This window comes from Stegodyphus dumicola, chromosome 3 (genome assembly GCF_044657685.1).
Source record: "Stegodyphus dumicola isolate Sdum_Otavi_A_Nest chromosome 3, ASM4465768v1".
In the NCBI taxonomy this organism is placed as follows: Eukaryota; Metazoa; Arthropoda; class Arachnida; order Araneae; family Eresidae; genus Stegodyphus; species Stegodyphus dumicola.
This window is the reverse complement of record NC_140770.1, coordinates 75,351,131-75,373,788: the sequence shown is the minus strand read 5'-3', so window position 1 is coordinate 75,373,788 and position 22,658 is coordinate 75,351,131.

The following is a 22,658-nucleotide window of genomic DNA, read 5'->3' as shown; positions in this document are numbered from 1 at the left end:
CTCACTATATATTTTAGGCTAGGATAATTTTTAATTAAAAATATCTGATGGGGACAACACATGACTTCCTTGTACGGTCTATTAAATTATGCATATTTTGGCTGCATTTCATTTAAACGCATTTCCTAGAATTTCATTAGAGATATATTTCTCATTCAATTAATTCAGCGGTCACTTCGCGGCAAGGCAAAAGTACATAAAAACTCAGAATATTCTTTAAAAATTGAAGAAAATAGAAAAAGTATACAGTTAAATCAATTAAAAACATTTATAATTAAAATTAGGGTGTCTGTTAAAAAACAAGCAATCCGGCCAACGTGCAAGAAGACAGACTTTTTCGGTGCACAAAACTGAAAGTTTACGTTTGGTCCCACTCGGTAAAAGACATCCGAAGGTGCAGAAACTGACTTTAATTCCCTATTATGCTAAGTTTCAAATGTAAACAAATATAGGAGCTCTGTTAGGCTTAGTTTAGTAACCACTTTTAAATTGTTATTAATTATACAACAATTGCATGCAGCTTAACTAAGGCATAAAAACCTCATCCGGAACATAACAACATAATTCAATCTCTCTTAAATCAAAAAGTGCACAATTTATCAGCACAGATGAATAAAAACAACTGAGCTCACCGATCCGAGTAATAAAGTGGGTTTATAGACTTTTGATGCGGGCGATTGCAACCAAAAAAGGGAGATGTACAATTACATATTACGGCAGTCCCATATACAAAATTTCATCTGAGGGTGATCATTTTTGAGTTATGCGAGATACATATATACGTACGTACATATATATGTACGAACAAAAACTACGGAAAATAAAAAATATCTTCTGAATCCATTTTAAATCAGTTTTATAATTCGTTTTGGAAAAAAGGGTCCTTTATTCTGTCCTTACGGACAGATGTCAGGCACAAACATCGTTAAATTGAATTCGGTAGTGGTCAAAATGAATAGTTTCGTTGAAATATGATACTCGATTTTTTCGCGATTACAATACTTCCTTCACTTAGTACAAGGAAGTAAAAATGTTTTAATATTTATAACAGTTCAGTTACTTGCAAATTTTTGTTGATACATTTTTACTTACTTTTTTTTTTACTTACATTTCATAATTTTTTTATTTTAAACATCATTCCTACAAGGAAGTCTCTTTCTTTATTTCGTTGTACGAAATAAATTAAGTAGTATAATTGCGAAATGTTTCAGTGTTGTATTTAAAAGGAAATATGCATTTTGATCACTCTGGAATTCATTTGAATGATGTTTTTGCTTGACATCTGCACGTACAAGCAAGGAATTTGTTTTCTCAAAACGGATAGCAAATTGGGTTTAAAACGGATTCATGTTTTAGAAAAGTTTTTTTTTTTTCATGACGTCTGTACTGATGTATGTACGTACATAGGTATTTCGCATAACTCAAAAGGGATTAGCCGTAGAACAATGAAATTTTGTATAACATCTAGTAATACACCTTCATTTTTACTTCCTTGTACGAAGTAAAAAGGAAGTATTGTAAAGCTTCAGGCAGCATATTTCAAAGAAAACTTTGACCGCTTTCGGATGCAATTTAACGATGTTTTTGCGTGATATCTGTACGTAAAAACAGAATAAAAGACTCTTTTCCTCCAAAAAAACTAAAAAAACTGCTTTTAAATGAATTCTTAAGAGAATTTTTCGTGGCGTCTGTACGAACGTACGTACGTATCTTGCATAACTCGAAAACGAGTAGCCTCAGAACGTTGAAATTTTGTATATAGGACTGCTATAACATGTAGATGTGCACCTCGTACTTTGGTTGCAATCGGCCGCACCAAACGTATATAAATATATTTATATATATATCCACTCTGTTACCTTCCGGTTAAGATTTTTATGCCTTTAGTAAATCTGTATGCAATATTTTTAGAATTATCAACAATTTTAAAGTTGTCTAAGAGCCGCTAAGCCTTTGTTTATGGCGGCCATTGATGTTTACATTTGAAACAGAAGACTAGTGGATTTGTTGCCAATCTAGAGTAACTTAGCTTCGCAACAACAAATATAACGCATTCATTTATTATTACCAATTAAATGATGCTTAATTCTTTCTGTAATTTTTTCGAGGAAATAAGTCTTTAAGATTTACTTCGTAATTTTTAATATAGATATTTTGATTTTTTTTATGTATTTTTGCCTTCTCGGGAAGTGAGAACTGAATTAATTAAAAGAGAAATACTCAATCGTCTGTGAAAAACTGTTTCGTTTTTGTTTTGTTTGCTTAATTTCTTTTATACATCATTCTAGCTTTATTATATTATTTGAATAGAACATGTGGCAAAGATTAGATAATTCTATTCTTTAAATGATATAAATTTTGTGCATTATGAGTTATAATATGAACGAAATATATAAGTTAACTGTTATATAATTATTGGATTATATAACAGTTGACTTAGTTTCCGTTATATAATTATTATATAAGTTAACTGTTATATAATTATTAATACTGTTAAGTGAATCTAGCGCCAGAGTGTCGCTATGGTAAACAAATACTAGAGTGAATTTTAAAGAATGCATTTATTCTATTGTGGTTTATGCGCTGTCGGCGAAGTAGATTTAATTCAATCCAATAAGTTTAAATGAAATGCAAGAAAAAATGCGTATAATGTATTATTCCGTACAAGGAAGTCATGTGGTGTACACATCAGATTTTTAATTTTAAAGTAATCAGTATTTACACTATATCTTAACATCGTTATGCATAGGAAATGGTTTTTAAGTCCTTACTACAAATATTTTCTGTATGTATATATACTTAAATTGCAAGATTAGAGCCGTAGCAAATTGTTATTAAGAAGTACACAGAGAATTAGCTATACTGATGAATTCTTTATAATATAGAAGATAAATGGAAAATATTGGCAACATCCTGTAGGAAAAAATTGCTAATAATATCTAAAAAAAATCGAAGCTTTAAAATAAGAAATTTGAATTATAAATTTTGCAGTAATAGGAATCATCTCCGATAAGTCACAAACATTTATTTATCTTTTGGGTCTAATGGTGAGTTAATATGTGTTTGTTTCTATAGTTGCTAATAAATTTAAGCATTCAAAATGAAATAAAAATGATTTGTTACTTAAATTTTGTATTTGATTTGTAATATTAATAATATACTTATTATTTCAATTTTTTAATGTAAGCATTCATTAAGAATTAAAAGAAGCGAATACTTTTGAAATATAAATTACTGTCAACAGCTCATTATTTAAAATGAGAAATATCGTCTGCTATTTTTGAATTTATTCTTCTTTCAAAATGTCGCTTTAAACAACCTATGGATTGAAAGATATGTTTTTGCGCTTTCGGAAGAGGCGTATTCTTATTACACAGTTCAAAAATGTTGCAAAATGCATGGTGTTAGAGTTTTTCTAAGCTCAAAATAAACAACATTATTAATCGCAAAAGAAAAAAACCGTTAGTCAATAATTCTGCATGGAAAGAAAACTTCAAACGAATACCAGAAAATGGTACGCACTGAATCCAATCTTTCTGAAACTACATCGTTAGTAAAAACAAAACATCCACCGATGCAAAAATCAATTGCAAAGTCTTTAAATACGTCTGTAGCAATAATAAATAAAATGTTAAACCAAGGTTTATAAACTAAAAAAGCTGAAAAAACATAACGTTTACCAACTTTTGACGAGACATATGGCTCAACGCAGAATAATTTGTGTGAAAGTTACTTAGTGGGAGATAAATGAAAATACAGGGTGACTCTTGACAAAGCGTCGATTTTATTGGGAGGGGGGGGGGAAGAAAAAAATCTGAAAGGTTTCAGATTTTAAATTACGTCCTAAGGGGCGTTTCTTAACGTTTTATGCGTTACTTTATTTATTAAATAACACGTTCTACATACTCAAACCATAAAATTCAGTTCAACAGCAATATCTTAAAATAATTTTAAAATCAGCATATCTTTAGATTTTCGGATACACGGTCTCGCGCGCTGGAGATAAAAATGTGTTTTTCCCGTACAATGTTGCCATTGTTCGCTTTGAAATTGTTTAGTTTGTTAATCAGAAATTCGTTGAAGCGTTTCAAAATATGAAATCGATAATAAAACAAATTTCAAATTCAAGTTAGGGCTTCTACATGCCGATATTCTATGGAAGATTACGTTATTCAAATTTTGATGGGTCTAAGTACCGTTCTTTTATCACAGAGCGAGAAACATACATATACTCATGCAATTTTTTCATTATTTAGTTTCTTTAAATATAATAGAGGGCGATAGAATTTGGGGGCAACAATCTGAAAAGTGAAGCAATGCTTATCGTGAATCGACTTAATGTACAAACCTAGTTCTGTCAGTGTAAAGAAAGTTTCAGTAAGGGGTTTGTGATTGTCGCATGATTCCCTTACAATAGGAAATTAAAAATAAGAAGAGTGGGAAAATTTTTAAAAATCAACTCAACATACTTTAAAACGAAAGTTTTACGTCTGATATTTATAGAAAAAATTACATTTCTTTAATTAAATGACTTTCAAAAAATGAAATTTCTTCAAGAGAAAGCAACAAGTGATACTTCAAAAAGTACCACTGCATTCCTGGAAAAATTGAAGACTGTTACAGGTATTGCATACAAACCTTTTGAACATTTTCCAGCAAAGTCTCTTGATGCTTCAGCTATCGACTATTTTGCCTCGACGCAAAATGCCGAAACGAAATTAATAGTCTTCCTGGGCTTTAATTAAGGTCTCTTGAAAAAAAAAAAAAAAAAAAAAAAAAAAAAAAAAAAAAAAACTTCTTTATAAGCGCAAACCAATTACGATTGATGGACTCTGGAAAGTAATGGAAGAGGAATGAAAATCTATACCCCTAGAAATTTTACGAAACATTCCTCCTATTGTGAAAATCACGAATTTGGTTCACACAAAAAGATTTCTGAGAAAGATGGGACTATCAAAAATAATCTTTTCATTTTAAACATTAATTAAACGGACCACAAACTTGTTCTAAAAATGTGTAAGTTTGTGTGTGTGTGATTATGGCAAAGCCTCGAGGGCTATCTGCATAAGGGAAGAGATGCCTTCGTGGAGGACTTTCTAAGGGAAACTGGCTCGTATAAACGTTACACATGGGGAAAACCACGAAAACGCCGATGCAGTCAGCCCGTTCCCGGCATTCGAACCTCGGACCGAACTACCAGTGTTCAGCGACTTTACCGCTCGGCCGCTGGTGGGCCTAAAAATGCGTAAATACACTAAGTAAAATGCATCTTTAAGAATAAAAAAAATTACTTGTAAACAAAGGGAAGTGTCTGTGATTATGGCAAAGCTCGAGGGCTATCTGCCTAAGGGGAAGGATGCCTTCTCGGAGGACTTTCTAAGGGAAACTGGCTCGTTTGCACGTTATACATGGGGAAAACCACGAAAACGCCCATGCAGCCAGCCCGCTTGCGAGATTCGAACCTCGAACCGAACTACCAGTGTTCAGCGACTTTACCGCTCGGCCGCTGGTGGGCCTAAACAAAGGAAAGAGTAGTCTTTCTTTTAGTTCATTTTACTTAAAAAAGTGTATTTATCTTAGTTTATTTTATTAATATATTGCAAATATAGGACTGTTTTCATTTAACTCACTTAGGTTATTGAATTAAATTAACAGTAACGTTAATTTTCTAAAGTTAATGATTGAGTGAAAGGAACTAATTTTATCATTTTGTTTTTATTCAACCTGTTATTTCCTAAGTGCTTTATCAGTATGTCTCTAATGTTAACTTCATTGCATTGAGATGAGTTTAAAGTTACGCGTTTTCAAATCAGTGGGATCGCTTTGGATTCTATTGGCTGATCAATACAAATACATCAAGAAGCTCATATAAGTTGATTTTACCTTCAATTCATTTTAAGACATAGACGCAACGGAGTCCTCAAAGCCCCTCCCTCAATCAACCTAGATAAAGTAGAAAAGAAGACCTGGAAACAATTAAGAAAGCGATTCTTCTCAAATGTCGTTAAACACTTTAATGCACATTAGTTTTATATCCCTTGTTGGTCGACCTATCAAGCATGCCTGGAAGGTGCAGAGCTTTGCCTTCAACCAAATCTCTTTGGTATGCAAATTAGAATGACGTTCTAACTCGATCTTGGACTAATTTGAATTTCGAACCCCTGCGAAGATTTTCCATTATGGCCAGAATTTTATCGATCTTTCGAAACTAGAATTGCATTCTAATGAAAGTATCTTGACACTGACTTGTTATTACTTCTAGTTTTGTCCTTAATGTATGACATGCAAGGAAGCTTCCAAGCTCAGAAATATTTTGCCTGAAAAGTTCTGGAATTTAAAAGTTTATAAAATATAAACTCGTTAATATTAAGGTATAATAATAGATTTAATTTAAGGGATTCAAGTAAAGTTAGAAGGCAAAGCAAATAATTTAGCTTTTAGAGTGATATTGTTAGCTCACATTTCAAATATTATCTACTACTCAATATTTTACAATATGATTAATTTCTAACTTTCTTAAAAAATAAGGCTATAAACTAGAACATTAATTTTCTTACGCTGCAGTTGAAATAAGAATTAAACATTGAGTTTGATTATTAAAAAACAAAAAATAATAATAAGATATTGGTTTCGTAATATTAGTGCGCATTCCTAAAATGATACGTTTTGTCATTTAGATGTACTCTACTGTTTTACGAGTCTGTGAGAAGGCAATATCTTAATATTGAGAAAAGTGTAAGAACTGTTAATTTCGATGAGATACTGAACATTCACATCACATGATAAATATCTTGTTGATATGAATTTAATTTATTAATCTTTGAAGTAAAAATTTTAGAAAAATATTAATTTTGGTAAAGAAAATTATAAGATTATTATAAAAATCAACTAGTAGCTTTGTCCTAAAATTAATTTTGAAAATATAGAATATTAGATAAAATTTTGTTCATATAATAATTTATTATGTAATGATTTTCCGAGAGAATTAATAATTCCATACATGTAAATATATTTTTAATTCATATATTTTGAAATTAATATATTTCATATGGATGTTGCAAATTTCTATGAGATTATAATTGTTGAAAGTAATAATGTCATCAGTATATCTGCAAGTGCGATCAGATTTATTGAAATAATTATCAGAAAAGCTTTTAAGAAACTTAAATTCTTTAGAAAACCGAAATAAGATGAGTAGAATAGGAACTTCCCATCGAAATACTTTGTGTTTGCTGGAAAAGAAATTTTGAATTTTTGATGTAGCTATTGTAAAGCTAGAAACTTAGAAATTCCTTCCTTTTTTGTAAATTCAGTAATTTAGTAGTTTTTCAGTAGTTTTTTTAGGAAAAAATGTTGTTAACTCCAAGAAACGTTTGTAAATTTCTTTTAGTGATTGAGACGTGCAGAGATTGTCAGAGTCATGGCACGTGAAATTGGAAACTTGTAGATTTTTAACTTTTTGAATAATATGCAGATTGTCGTAAATAATCCAGCAGTAGTTTTCATCAGCTTTATCTTTATCAAATACTGTTTTACAAGTCGATTTAAGATACTATATAAATATTATCAAAATTCTTCTTGACGTTTCAAGTACTGTTAGCTGTAAATCTAAATTTGACAGCATTTTTATGAAATTTAGGTAAAGCATAAAGATTGGCAAATATATGGTTTGTAGGGATAAAAGAAATTTCCCATTTTTTTGTGAAAGGCAGAGATTTTGTTTACGATAGTTCTTTCTTTACTTTTGAACATACTATATGTCGCAGAATGTTTCAGCTCACTTTCAGTAAGAGAATTGTAGAACTATTTTCATAAAGTACTAAAATTATTGCTTGCTTTATCAATTTTGGTAAATGTAAATTATTTTTTTAACGATGAAACTTCAGAGGTAAATTTTTACGGTTTTTAATACCTTTAAATCATTTAACTAATTCAATTTTCTTTCTGCTTCGATTATTAACTTCATTCTTCCACTCCTTAAATAGATGAGAAAGCAAACTAAGTTGAGAACTTGCTTTTATTATGAAATTATCAATATCTCTAGAAATGCTTTCGATGCAATGTAATTTAGAAAGTATTTAATTGGCCTAAATTTTGTTCCTTTTTTCATAAAGCTGTTGAATTTCCTTATCTTGCACAATGTCGAGATTTACTGTAATAATAATATGCGCTTGTGATGTTCATCAACAAATGGCAGAAAGTTTTTCTCGTTACAAAATCAAGTGGCAAAAGATTTTTCTTCATGATGGGTTTGTGAGAAAACTTATATACATAAATTATATATTGAAAATATTGAAATATGGAGGAAACGAAAAAAAATTATTTTTGCAGTCTAAAACATATGTAGTTAAGTAATTATCTAATCCCTGTATTAAATTATTTAACTGTTGTCATTTAATTTAAAAAAAGGGATAATTTGTTTTATTATACGGCAAAATATATCAGAGACCGTTTTCTAAGCTCATATAGAATTATTACAAAGGTGTTAAAGTACTTGAACAGAAAATGAAAATATTAGAAAACTAATATCAACGTAGAATGAATAACTTTGAATAACTTCATTATTTCTCCATTTTAATACCCTAATTGTACTAATGGTTATCAATATTCTTCCTTCATTTATCGAGTGTCAGTTTTCCTGTTCTTGCCCAACATGCATACAAAAATCACGTACCGTAGTTGCAAATACTCTTCAATACGCGATTTGAATAAAACATGTGATTGGCGTAGCCAGCTTTTGTGTTATTGATGAGAGCGCGCAGAACGGGAATTACTTAACTGATAATATAACCATGGGAGGTGCTATTTTCTTAATTTAATTATTTACTTGCCTGCGGCTTAAAGGCTCATTATATTCTTTTACGCTGTGTGTCTCCACGACTATAGTTTGTATACAAGTAATAATGATTGTAATTTAGAGTAAGATTTCTTTTCCATTTTTCGAATGGAGGTGAGATTTGAAATATGTGTTATAATACAAGCTTAAGTAAAGTAAAAGTAAATGCACTAACTAAATTAAATAACCTTGTACTAAAGTAAATACACGCTTAAGAGCCGTTTTGTTGTTCCGACTATTGTAACGGCAAGGATTTACTATGTATAACCTTGCGTATTTTCTTGCTCTTTAAGTATTTCAATTTTGGCCCAAAACTGTACGGTTGCTAGTTCTGAAGTTTTCACGAATTAAAGGAATTATCTTTTCGCTTACATAATCAGCCACCCCTTTCGGTAAAGTGATTATCAAAATTAGGTTCGGATTGGAATACTGGAAAGGGAATGGATATTTGCAAAACACATAGTGTCTTAGCAGCATAGAAGCGTTTAAATATCCCTCTAACCGGAAGTTCTGACAAGGGTAGGAAAAGAGATTTTATGAAACCTCTTATATTCCATTCTCCAGGATATTCTTTATGAAAAATAGCTTGGAGTTCGGTAGAGACGGATTTGAACTGTCCAAGGCACTGGCAATCAGAAGCGAGTTTTACCTCTACATGAAGATGAATTCTTGGATCTAATCCAGATTTAAGGGAGATGAGAAGGGTAAGTCAAAAAATATTTACTTAAAATTATGCAAAAAAAGGAAACAAATTGCTTCTAAAGAAAAGAGACGCGTATCTGATCGTTCTAGGAATTGACAGAATATTATTCAAAATCTATGGCAAACTAAGATTGAATCTCTTTATGGATAATTTTAAATTTTACATTGGCATTTTTCTCTTCCTTGATTATATTTTTATTTTGTCTAAGAGTAGCTTTACAGATAATTTGAAATGTTAGATTTGATAAGGTCTAGCAGAATAATGAAGATAGGTATATGTGAGCAAATTAAACAGGTGATATAAGTTAAACCATTATAAAATACATGTTGTTTAAAAATCTACATAATACAATATCAAGATTCACAAGCTAAAGTAAAAATAATAATGTGATTTCCATTCTAAATGAAGAACAGTTTGTTTGTGACTAGATATTTTTTCTAAAATTTTAGGTAGCCAAATATTTATTCCGCTGTTTTATAGCCAAAAACGTTTTATAAGATTGGAAAAATCGAGGTTGTTTAATTATCATTTCTTAGCTATCAGGGCTTTGATACTGCTTCATTCTGGATAAAATTATGATGATATATTCATCCAATATATGTAACTTCGTTGTGATGCAGATAGTTTTTTCAAAGTGAATTATTTCAGAGTATGCAGTGATTATCCGAGTAAAGTTGAAATATCGTCGAAGAAGGCTTTTCAGCTGCTGTCTGAAATTAATAGAATAGTTTATGTATAATTTAAGTAGTAATAAGCATTGAATAATCTGCGTTGTAATATTTATGTTGAATTTAATCGTTAAAATGCATACATTCTGAAGGGAAATAAAGTACTATTAGCTGTTTCCATTAGCACTATAATGCATATCGAAATCATACTTCACTTAGGATCTCACTTTATTAGAATTCCCGAAAATGTAAGTCTGAAAAATTCGCAGTGCAGTTTCTATTTCGGTGGACAAGATTATGAATCCTTTCAAGTGAGTGTTTGGTTTCGCATGGTATTGAAGAAAGAACTGCCAATAGCAGGGAAAAATAATCAGTGATTAAACGGATTTTAAGAATATATTTATTTCTCCCAGTATGGTGGACGTAACAAAGAGTGTTATACAGGTTCTTCACAGTGATTTTTATGTTTCGTAGTTGTACGGTGGAATTGCGTGAATACATCTATGTTGAATATATAGTATATGAATAAACTTAAACGAAGTGATACCAAGATGAAGCATTACTAGAATACTCCCCAGCAAACAAAGTCCTAAATTTATTATTTCTACAATAAAAATTAGCCTCAGTGGCTGATATAACAAAGCTAGAAGGTTCTGAAGTTGATTACAGTTTATGTAAGGAGGTACAAAGCTTTGAGCATCAAAAGTTGATAATTTTGGAACAAAACGCAAAGTGCTATATTTCCATAACATTATAAGGCTAATAAGCATTTCTATGAAGAATATTTGATTCAGTTCTTTTCGCTTGCAGTTATTTCTATGAAAAGGATGGCTGTTATCTAGCAGATATGAAGTATTCTTACTGCTTCAGACGATAAAAAATAGCTTCACGTGTATTCTGGTTTTTAACTGATTTTACCATCAATGTGTCTTTGATGTCGAAATCCTTTTTCGTGTTTTATTTTTCACCTTCGTGCACATTCTTTCTATCATCCACTTATGAGGAGTTCGCAGAAAATTCGTTCATTTGTTTTGAATTTGAAGAATACTTCAAAGGAAAACATAAAAAAAAAAAAAAAAAAAAAAAAAAAAAAAAAAAAAAAAAACTCTCTGTGATGTTTGAATTCAGGTTCCTTTTAATTTCCAGTTTGGTTTTTTATCACATTTTAATCACACAAGATTTTTTTAAAATATTTTCATAATTCTTGTCGAGTACGTTTTGAATCATTCAACCATAATCGAAATTTTTGAGTTTATTACTTGTTAGGGTATTTTAAATTTTAACTATGAAATATTTTTGGATGTGTTTCAAAGAATAATCGCGCTAGTCTTAACACAAATCCTTTTTTCTTGTTTTATGAATTCTGTTTCTAAAAATCGGCGAATCACAGTATTTTAATCTAGTTTCTATTAATTATTTTCTACGTTGTAAAGTTTCAGTAAATAAGCCCGAATTAGGATCCACACAACGAGTTTTCATTGTTTGTATAATGATGTCTTTTATTTAATTTTAAACATTATTTTCAACTCTTTTATAGTTTTATCTTTTTAGTAATTTCCAACTTTTTTTTAACCTCTTTCCTGTACATTCTGACCATATACGAGGGCTATCCAGAAAGTAGATTACGTTTTGGAATAAAAAAATAAACAAAGTATAGGAAACAAATTTTATTATATACAGATGAAAGCCACACTCAAATACTACTTTTCTACATAGTCACCATACAAATTAAGGCATTTATCGTAGCGATGTACGAGCTTGGAAATTCCTTCGTCGAAAAATTCGGCCGCCTGCGCCTTCAACCACTTCGTTACCTCTTCTTGCTTTTCGCTGATGATTTCGTGCAACAAACTTCGCGAAATTTGTGGAAAACTCAAAGAAAGTTCCGTTATTGTGAAATTTCGATTTTCACGGACTTTAGCATCGACTTTTTCGAGAAGTTCGGCGGTCACTATGCTGGGTCTCCCACTTCGATCTTCGTCGTGAACATTGGTTCGGCCATTTTGAAATCTTATGACCCACTGACGCACTCCACCTTCAGTGATAATGTTGTCCCCATACACTTCACGAAGCTGCCGATAGATTTCTATCGGTTTACAGTTTTTTGCAGTCAGAAACCTTATTACTGAGCGCACCTCGCAGCTCGCGGGATTTTCAATTAACGCAGACATTTCAAACCGTCACAGTATCTGAACGGAGCACAGCACGAACCTCTCACTAGCACGGCTAGATGCAGACTGAGCTGCGCAACGCTCTGACCCCAAGATGGCCGCGCTAGCCCCGCCCCTAGCGGACACAGACGGAAACGTAATCTACTTCCTGGATGGCCCTCGTACTTAACCTTTATTCAATTTAAGATGTAATTTTAACTTCTTTCGTACATTTGAATTTTCGTAATTTTCTGCGTACTCTAATTTTTAACTTATTTCATATACTTAGACCATATGCATACATAAAATGTAGTTAATTGTAGATGTAAATTTAACTACTTTTATATTCTTAATATCTTAAATTTTCTGCTTACTGTGATATTTTCTTATGGGGCTGTGTTTTATATTTTGTTTTATATTTTTTACAAATTCACAAGCTAAAGTATTCCGTGATTAGTTTTTTTTGTTACATTTTAAAAATAATTAATGATGAAAATAATGAAGAGACTGCATCATTCAATGATCATTAATTTTGTATTCTTGTAGTAAAGTAAGAAAACAAGCCCCCCCCAAAAAACACCATATTTACAATAAATTAAAAACATCGTAATAAAAAAAATGTATTATATATTTTCATATTTTGTAAAATGCAAACTCATCAGAATGATATTCTCGAGAAGATAGACTATTATTTTAACGCTAGGATATTATTTTAAACTTTTGTAAGCTATAACGTGTAATACAACAAAGAAACGTATTTTCTAATTAAAATTCATATTTACCACATAATAACTTTATAAAAAATACATTTATCAATTAGTAAATTAGTAATTGGCCTATCTCCTTAAATTCGTACCGAATTTCATAAGATTTCAATACAAATTTTCAAGGATATCGGGGTGGGCCCACCAGCGGCCGAACGGTAAAGTAGCTGAACACTGGTAGTTAGGTCCGAGGTTCGAATCCTGCGAACTGGCTGGCTGCATGGGCGTTTTCATGGTTTTCCCCATGTGTAACGTGTATACGAGCCAGTTTCCCTTAGAAAATCTTCCACGAAGGCATCCCTCCTCTTAGACAGATAACCCTAGCGGGCTTTGCCATAATTAAATAAACGAAACCAAACCAAAGATATTGGGTCTCTCGTTAGCATTAAAACACTACACCACGAGCAACAAAAGAAACGCATTTAAAGAATTCAAACGTCCAGTGACTTATTTTCAATCAGTTCGTAATTCCCCTGACTTATAACTAGTGCCCTCTTTTCTTTTGGAATTTACATTCTTTGCTTTCTCGCAGCTTTTAAATTTTTTTTTCTTCTTAAAACTAATCAGGGAATGTCAGTTTACATTGTCCATACAATTTTTTTCATATTTTTCATACTCGTTTATAGTATAGTAATTAATATCTGTACCTAAATTTTTAGTGATATTTAATCAGCCTTTATAGCCATCACTGAAGTGTATGACGGCATCATATCATCATTTTTATAGTTTTTAGAGAGAAGAATACTTCTTCTGGTATTCTTACTGAGACAGTACTGAGACAGTTAAAGCTCTCTTTTGCCTTTATTTGTTTTGTTGCCAAAATAATAGTAGAAATAAGTTTTGGAAACGTGAGAAGTAATACTTTCATCGAAGGTAAGAAAAACAAAATCTGATGTGTAAGCCACATGACTTCCTAGTACGGAATATTAAATTATACGTAATTTTCCTGCATTTCGTTTAAACTTATTTCTTCAAATTTGATTACAGATATGTTTCACATTTCATTAATGGAGGTCTTACTTCGCAGCAAGGTAAAAATACATAAAAACTCCAAATATCTTCATTAAAAATTGAAAAATATAGGAAAAACGTAAAACACAAAATACCGTTAAATTTTTAAAAAAAAATTGCAATTAAAATTAAAGTTTCTACTCAAAAAACAAGAAATTCGGCCAGCGGACTAGAAGACAGATTTTTCGGTGCACAAAACGGAAAGTTTCCTTTTGGTTCCACTCTGCAAAAAGACACGGAAGGTGCAGAAACTGAATTATCTATTCTGCTAAATTCCAAATGTATAATGTATTTCTCCCACATTCTTGGCGTGCCTTCGGAGTGTAGTTGTTCTGCACGCTGGTCCGGTATTCCAGAGGCCCGGCGAAGGCGATTGCTCATTTTTCATGTTGCGTGCTTCCAAAACTATCTAATGTCTCTACAGTGGCGCCCGAACTAAAAGGGTGATGAATGATGACTCTCCACACCCAGGATTTGACGATTGGCACACCCAGGATTTGACGATTGGTTCCCCTAAAAACCCCAGTCGCCCTTTTAAAGGGGAAGTATATAAGGTATTTCTTCCACCTTCTTGGCGTGCCTTCGTGGTGTAGTGATTCTGCACGCTGGGCCGGTATTCCAGAGGTCCGTGGTTCGATTCCCGGCGAAGGCGATTGGCCATTTTTCATTTTGCCTGCTTCCAAAAATACCTAATGTCTCTACAAATGTAAACAAATATAGGAGCTCTTTTAGGCTTATTCGCACTTAAACGACTTTTAACTTGTTAATAATTCTACAACAATTGCATGCAGATTAATAAAAGGCATAAAAACCTTATCTGGAACATAAGAGCAATACAATTCAACACTTTTAAATCTAAAAGTGCACAATTTACCAGCACAGAATGATTGCAACCCAAAACGTAGGTGTACAATTACATATTATAGCAGTCCCATGTAAAAAAAAAAACCTGAGCTCACCGAGCCGAGTATATACTTTTGGTGCAGGCGATTGCAACCCAAAACGGAGGTGTACAATTACATATTATAGCAGTCCCATGTACAAAATTTCAACTTTATGAGGCTACTCATTTTTGAGTTATCCGAAATACATATATACGTACGTACGTATGTCTGTACGGACAGATGCTACGGAAAAATATCTTCTGAATCCATTTTAAATCATTTTTGTAATTCGTTTTGGAAAAAAGGGTCCTTTATTCTGCCCTTACTTACAAATGCCACGCAAAAACATCGTTAAATTGCATTCGATAGCGGTCAGCATGGATATTTTCGTTGAAATATGAAATATGGCACCTGGAAAGTTTTGTGATTACAATACTTCCTTTACTTCGTACAAGGAAGTAAAAATTTTTATTTGACCAAAAACTCGGTTTTAAGGTTATAAAGTGTTTCTCCGACTTTCTTAGCGTGCCTTCTTGGCGCAGTGGTCTGCACATACGTCACGTAAAAATGACGTGCATTGCAATGTCTTGGGTCCTGATAAGGTTTCTTCGCTACAACAGGAAATATAATTATTGAAAACTGTAATACGAACTGGCATGATCAGAGTGATTATTTATAGTTTTTCATTACTAGAATTCACAATGACGTAAATACGTTGATTCCCATGTTAAGATATATATAGAAATAATAAACCACATTGTCACAAACAAGCTCATAACACATCCAACCTATCTCGGTAACATCATTTTATCAACTAATTTAAGACTCATAATCATCAGGTACTTTATGTATATAATTGTGATAGAAAGCTGTGATAGGAAATGGTAAATCGTTTAGGTTCAATTAGCTTTTAGCCTTACAAGGTTTAATTCAAATATTTGATTATAGTGATATACGGCCAATGACTATAATTGTTTTTAAAATAAAGTGCAAAATGTAGGTATTTGGTGAGAGCTTTGTTAAACAAAACAAAATCTAATGTGAAACCAAAAGAGCACTGGCATGGATTATTTTGATTGTAGAAAAATTTGTTCCCGTTTTGAATTCAGAATTTCCGGTGTATTAAATAGTTGATGACTATGTAGAAAGATGTTTTCAGAACAAGTGAATTAACATCTTCTAAATTAAACCTTAGTGACAGAAACGACCAAATGCTTTCTTGAATACGAAACACTCTTTGGTTTTCCAAAGGTATCAAAAGCAGTCCAAAATGATTTAATAATTGTGACAAATGTAAATGTCGTAGTTTTGTGTACACAATATGATTAACTGAAGCCTCCCAGATGTTTGCCGAAGAAGTCTATAACAGAAAATAGTTTACAGATTTTCATATTAATAACACTAAATATAGAGTACTACTAGAGTAAGAAAAATAATTATAAAATTTATCTTAACTTTGATTATTTCTGTCAGATTGATATAATTTCCTTTTTATTTGTTTGATAAGTAATGACGTATTAATTTTTCAAATACTAGAAATAAAAAGACGGTACTTTTCTGTTATCAGGGACGGATTCAGAAATGTATGTTTTTATGCACATATGCATGTGTGTGTTATATATGTACGTATGTATGTTTGCGTTTACACTCTCATAAAGTACGTACATACATACATAAATACGTATGTCTATTTCTGAATCCTGTCAGATAACAGAAAAGTACCGAAAAACGTTATTAATCATTTCCACGGCTTCTGTGCTTGTAGCATTTAATTCAATATTGCAGGAGAATACTCTAACGAGACATCAAGGAATTCTCAGCAGCCGAATTCTATCTTCATTTACATCAGACTATTTCAAGAAAAAACTTTTATTATTTTACCGATGCCGTTTTAGAGACAGCTCGCGGAAATCCATTTTCCTTCGTTTTATTATCATTACATTTGCACGCGATACGTTTTTGTTTGCTTCGAAAGTAGTTGCCAAAATAAGTAAATATGGGAACAGGAATATCGATTCCGACGTCTCATCGATTATTCTGGTTAAATCGATGGTAAAGAAAAGAAAAAACGAGATTAAGAAAAGAGATAATAAGGTAAGGGTAACTTTTTACTGCAACGGACATAGCAAACGAGGTTTTAATTAGAAATCCTTCTCATATTTGTATCAGCGAAATTAAATTATCCGACGCTGCAACGTAATTAAAACGTAATTCGAATCGAAATTGAGGCATCGAAAATAAGTAAGTTAGCTTATGAATTTTACTCATGAAACAACTGACTGATGTTTTTAAAATTAATTTAACTTTTAACTGACACTTGCTAATTGAGATAATATTGCTGCGAAATATTTGCACTGAACATAAGTCTTTAAATGTGATACGCATGTTTTGGTAGTTATCAGTCTGAATATTTCCTTCTTGTAGATACAGCGCACTTCATAGCATAGAATAAAACAAATAGTTCAATAGGCATGTTAACATTAATTGTTATTCACCTATATTTGAAGATTCTGCCCTAAAGAGAAAACTAATTACTGAAAAAGCAAGTTACTAAAAAGATTAACAGAAACGTTTTTGAAAGTTAAGTGGTAGTAATTTAAAAGAAATAGTAATTCAATTATGAGATGATCATAAATAATACGAGTAATAATAATGTATTATGTAAATAAATCTAATCTAATCTTTAATATTATGAGATATTTATGCTTTTCTTTTACTTCAATGTACGAAGTAAAGGATGTACTGTAATCGCGAAAAATTTTGGGTATTATGTTTCAACGAAAATATACATTTTGATCGCTCTCCAATCCGTTTCAAAGATATTTTTTGCTTAAAATATGTACGTATGGACAGACAAAGGACTCTTGTTTTTCCCCCAAACGGACTGTAAAATGGATTAAAAATTGACTCGAAAGGGACGTCGTTTTGCGCTTGTACGTAGGTATGTATGTGTTTCCCATAACTCAAGAAATTTTAGTCATAGAACGTTGAAAATTTGTATGTGGGATTGCAATACCATCTAGTTGTGCCAATCTACTTTTTTTGTTGGAATCAGCCGCACCAAACGCGCACGCACGCACGCACGCGCACACACACACACACACACACACACACACACACACATATATATATATATATACCAACCAACCCTTTTACCTGGCTTTGAGCTCCTTTTTTATTTATATATATTAGTGAATTAGGCATTTTCTGTTTTAAAAGTAATTGAATTATGTTTTTCTTTTATTGTGGTTAAGGTTTTTATGGCTTTGAGTAATCTGCAGGCAATAGTTATAAAATTGTGAACAAGTCGCGTTAGGCCTAACGTGACAGCTGTTTGTTTACATTTGAAATTCTTAGTAGAATAGGGATTTAAGTCATTTGTTTAACCAAATACAGTATTTTCTGGTTAGTGAGACCAAAAATTAAATTTCAATTTTGTGCACTGAAAATGTTGTCTTCGTGCTTGTTGGCCGAATTGCTTGTTTTTGCAAAAAATTCCGAGTTTTATTGTAAAAAAAATTATTTGTAACTGTTTCTAACTCTGGTAACAATTTTTAATGAAAATGTTTTGAGGTTTTATGTATATTTGTCTTGCCGCGAAGTGAGAATTGAATTGATTCGATGAGAAATGTACCTTTGATGAAATTCGAGGAAATAATTTTAAATGAAGTGCAGCAAAAAATTTGCATTATTTAACAGTCTCTACAAGGATATCATGTGGCGTCCACATCAGACTTTTTTTAATTTCACTTTTCAGTAATTTTAACAATAAAATTGCAACTTCTTTGTTAAAGGGGATCTCTCTTAGTTGGCAAAACTGATAAATGTAACCACATATTCTGTAATATGCAAATATGAAGTTTTGCTAAAGGCTTATGCGGTATGGCCTAAACAAGGGAATGGCATATAATTAATCCACAGCAGGAGTCACTAAATTGTTAATATATATTGCTTTCCTTTTAATAACTTGAAACATCAATATGCGTCCTGACTAACACGTTTCATTCATAAAATTGATCAGCAAGAATTTATTTTTAATGTTTAGGTGTTTTGATATTTCTCCCTCCCCCTCTCATTGTGAATTCTAAATGAACATATGTATCACATATCATACACTCACAACTTTTTTTAAATGACATAATGGTATATTAATATATGCTTATAGATATGACTGACAATAGATTTAAAATCAAAAAAAGGTGTTAAAAATCAGATGTAAACAATTTAGAAAATGCGTAGTGTTAAAAATTTCATCTACGAAAAATTTATATTTGTCATGGATAAACGAATGTATAAATAGTGCATAAATTAAAAAAAAAGTGATTAAAAGCTTTTATTTTTGCAGTAATTAACCTGTAAAATAAGCTTTTTTGCAATAACCTGGTTTTAACCAAAGAAAATCAAAATAAAGGGTTGTTACGGATGTCGTTTGGCGCGGATTATAATGTTTGCTATCCAACGAAACTAATGCTACAGGTTGTGTTAATTTTATAATAGTTAAATGAATTACAATATTAATTGTTTCAAGTTAAACATATACTAAAATCTTTTCACAGTATTTGAAATATGGGAACCACCATATTTGCTACTGATGTATGAAGTTGTATAAAACTGTGTAAAAATCGTACCACTAAATCTCTTAGCCTTTCCTATAATCAAACTATATTCCTAAGTGACACGTTAATTAACTTGGAATAAGTGCATGAGGGCTCTTAAAATTATCTGTCTTGAAGTTAATAGAATGAATGTTATTCTTATAAAATTAATACTTATTTATGAATATTTATTGACACGAATTATGAAATTAATCTTTCTAATAAATATGATCATGAAATGTAGTTAAATTAGGCTTTATTGATATAAATACTGGCATTAAAATGTTAAAATTTAGCAAACGAAAATGTTTATATTACGAAGATTTTATATAAAGCTGTATCCATTTTGAGGAAGCCTAACATGGGTTCCTCTTTTTCAGGAACAAAAAAGGCTTGTAAATTGCTGTTTAATCTTGAAAAAGGGGAATTTATGCCCTCACCTTAAATCGATCGATTATTATGCAAAATTTGCCACAATCTAAGTTTGTTCTTGCCTGACTTTACATTTTACATTGGTATGAGTCGCTTTCATACACATCAAACTGCTCTTAAAAATCGGCCATATTTTCGGCCAAGGTTACATAATAATGAAAACTAAGGCTACGCTTTACTTCTAATACCGTTCACTTAAATTACATCTTAATTACTTCTTATGCAATCTTCCTTCTTTGAGTCATTTGCCCTGTAATCATAACGCTCAATAATAACATATTTCAGATTGCTTTGAGAAATTTCTTATTCCCAGTGTTCTCAGTTTGTAAGCTTTAAGCTCCTAAGATTAAAATGAAATGGAAATAAAGAGAAAAAGACTGCTATTCTTACTCATTTAAACTCTAATTGGTCCTCGCGATTTATTTTGATTAGTGGGCGGTAAAATCGTACGTGTCGATGGGAGTCTTTGTATTTCAGTTGGCAAGTTGCCAAATAAATAATGACCTGTGGGTCGATGTCGAAAGGAAAAAGTGCGTTTGTTTTATTATGTTTTGACAAACTTTATTGTAACATATATAAAGAACATTTATTAGATGTCTGTCGCAGGCTTCTCATTACGGATAAAAACAAAGTAATTAGTAGCATTTGCTTGCTTTAAATTAGTCAGTAACCAGCTGTGAAGCAAAGAAAATCTGAAGTAATTTTAGTTTCCTTGTTAAATATGAATATCTGCATGTTTAAATGGATAGCTTCAGTAAAGGTATATTTGAGCGTAATTCATTGGAAAAATAGAACAGTCTTTCCGAATATTTGAATTAAAATTATCACCTGATGTTTCCCTAAAGCTCAGGAATAATTATAGTAAATAAAATACTTCTAGTTATACGTATTGTTGACGTTTTTGACAAAGTAACATTTGAAACATTAAAAATATATTTTTGTGACTATGTTATAACTGTAGGGTGGGCCAAATAAGACCTACTAATGTTAAACACGGATAACACTAGTAATCATTTATTTTGATTAATTTGTTTTATACATTAAATATATTTTATGGAAATTATGTGTGAAAGACATCAGACAAATGTCCATCATTTTTCTCGATACAGAGATTAGCTCTTTTTAACGAGTTGAGACAGAAAGATCATTTGCGACACTCTACCGCACAGTTTCTATGTTGTCTTCAGTGTGAATATTTCGATAGGCACCTCTTCCAGGACGGTCGACCACTGAACCCAGTTCCTCAAAACGACCGACCAAACTCCTAATCATATGGGAGTTGATCTTGAATTAAAATATTGCCGATATTTACGCTGCGTCATTACAATTGTTTGTTGACAAGAATAGAAAAACTCGATAGTTTTAACGCGTTGTTTTGTACTGTGCGGTTCCATAATAAATTTCCAAGAATTCAATTATAACCCACAAAAAGAAAAAGATAATTATGTAAAAAAGAATCTGAAAGGTTTCAGATTTTAAATTACGTCCAAAGGGACTGTTTTTAACATTTTGTGTGTTACATTTATTTATTAAATATCATGTTCTTTGCACTGAAACCACAAAATTCAGTTCAATAGCAATGTCGCAAAATAATTTTAAAACGAGCCTATCTTTAGAATTTCCGATACACAGATCCGCGCGATGGAGATATAAAGGTCCCCCCCCGTAGAGCTTTGCCATGGCTCGCTTTTAAATCTTCGAGTTTGCTACTCAAAAATTCCTTAAAGTTTTACATGATATGAAATCGATAATAAAACAAATTCCAAATTTGTCTTCCACATGCCCATATTCGTAGGAGGATTACGTCATTCAAAATTCGATGGCTCTATGTACTGTTGTTTTATCACAATGAGAGAAATATGAATATGATGCAGATTTTTCATTATTTAATTTCTTCAAATATAATGCAGAACTCTAATATTTGGTGGCAACAGTTTGAAAAGTGAAACGGACATTTATAGTGATTCAACGCAAAATCGCAAAACGAAAACAATAGTCCTTCGGGGACAAAGCCCCTTTGGACTAATAAAAAAGTTATTCGTGTTTAACATTGGTAGGTCTTAGTTGGCCCGCCCTATATAAGTTATTAACTAGAAAAGCATATTATTTCGATATTTTTTAATTTCCTTTCACATAAAAATAAGAAATTTTTTATAACTCAAAATATCTTCCCAGTTATCTTGTTACATTCCATATCGTGAGAGTTTTTTTAAATAAAATACATTAATTATTCGATAATTTTTATAAATATACGTTCAATTCGCATTATTATATGTAGGTAAAAATCCCACAAATGGGTTCTTTCTGCACGAATGGGTGTGAGGAGAAGTTTTTAAAAGATAAAATAGTAAAAAGCATAACAATAATACTTTGACATATTATCGTACTGAAAAAGTTTGAATTTATGTATATTGCTGTACAGCTGCTCGTAAATATTGCAAAGGAGAACTTGAAATGATCAATCATTTTTATATAATGCATATTTATAAATATATTGAAATGTAATTATGTGAATTCACTCTAACACATATTTTGTTTAATGACGTTACTTGTATTTATTTTTGCTTTAACATAGCGTAAATGTTTTTAAGATTATTAAATTATTAAAAAAAGTA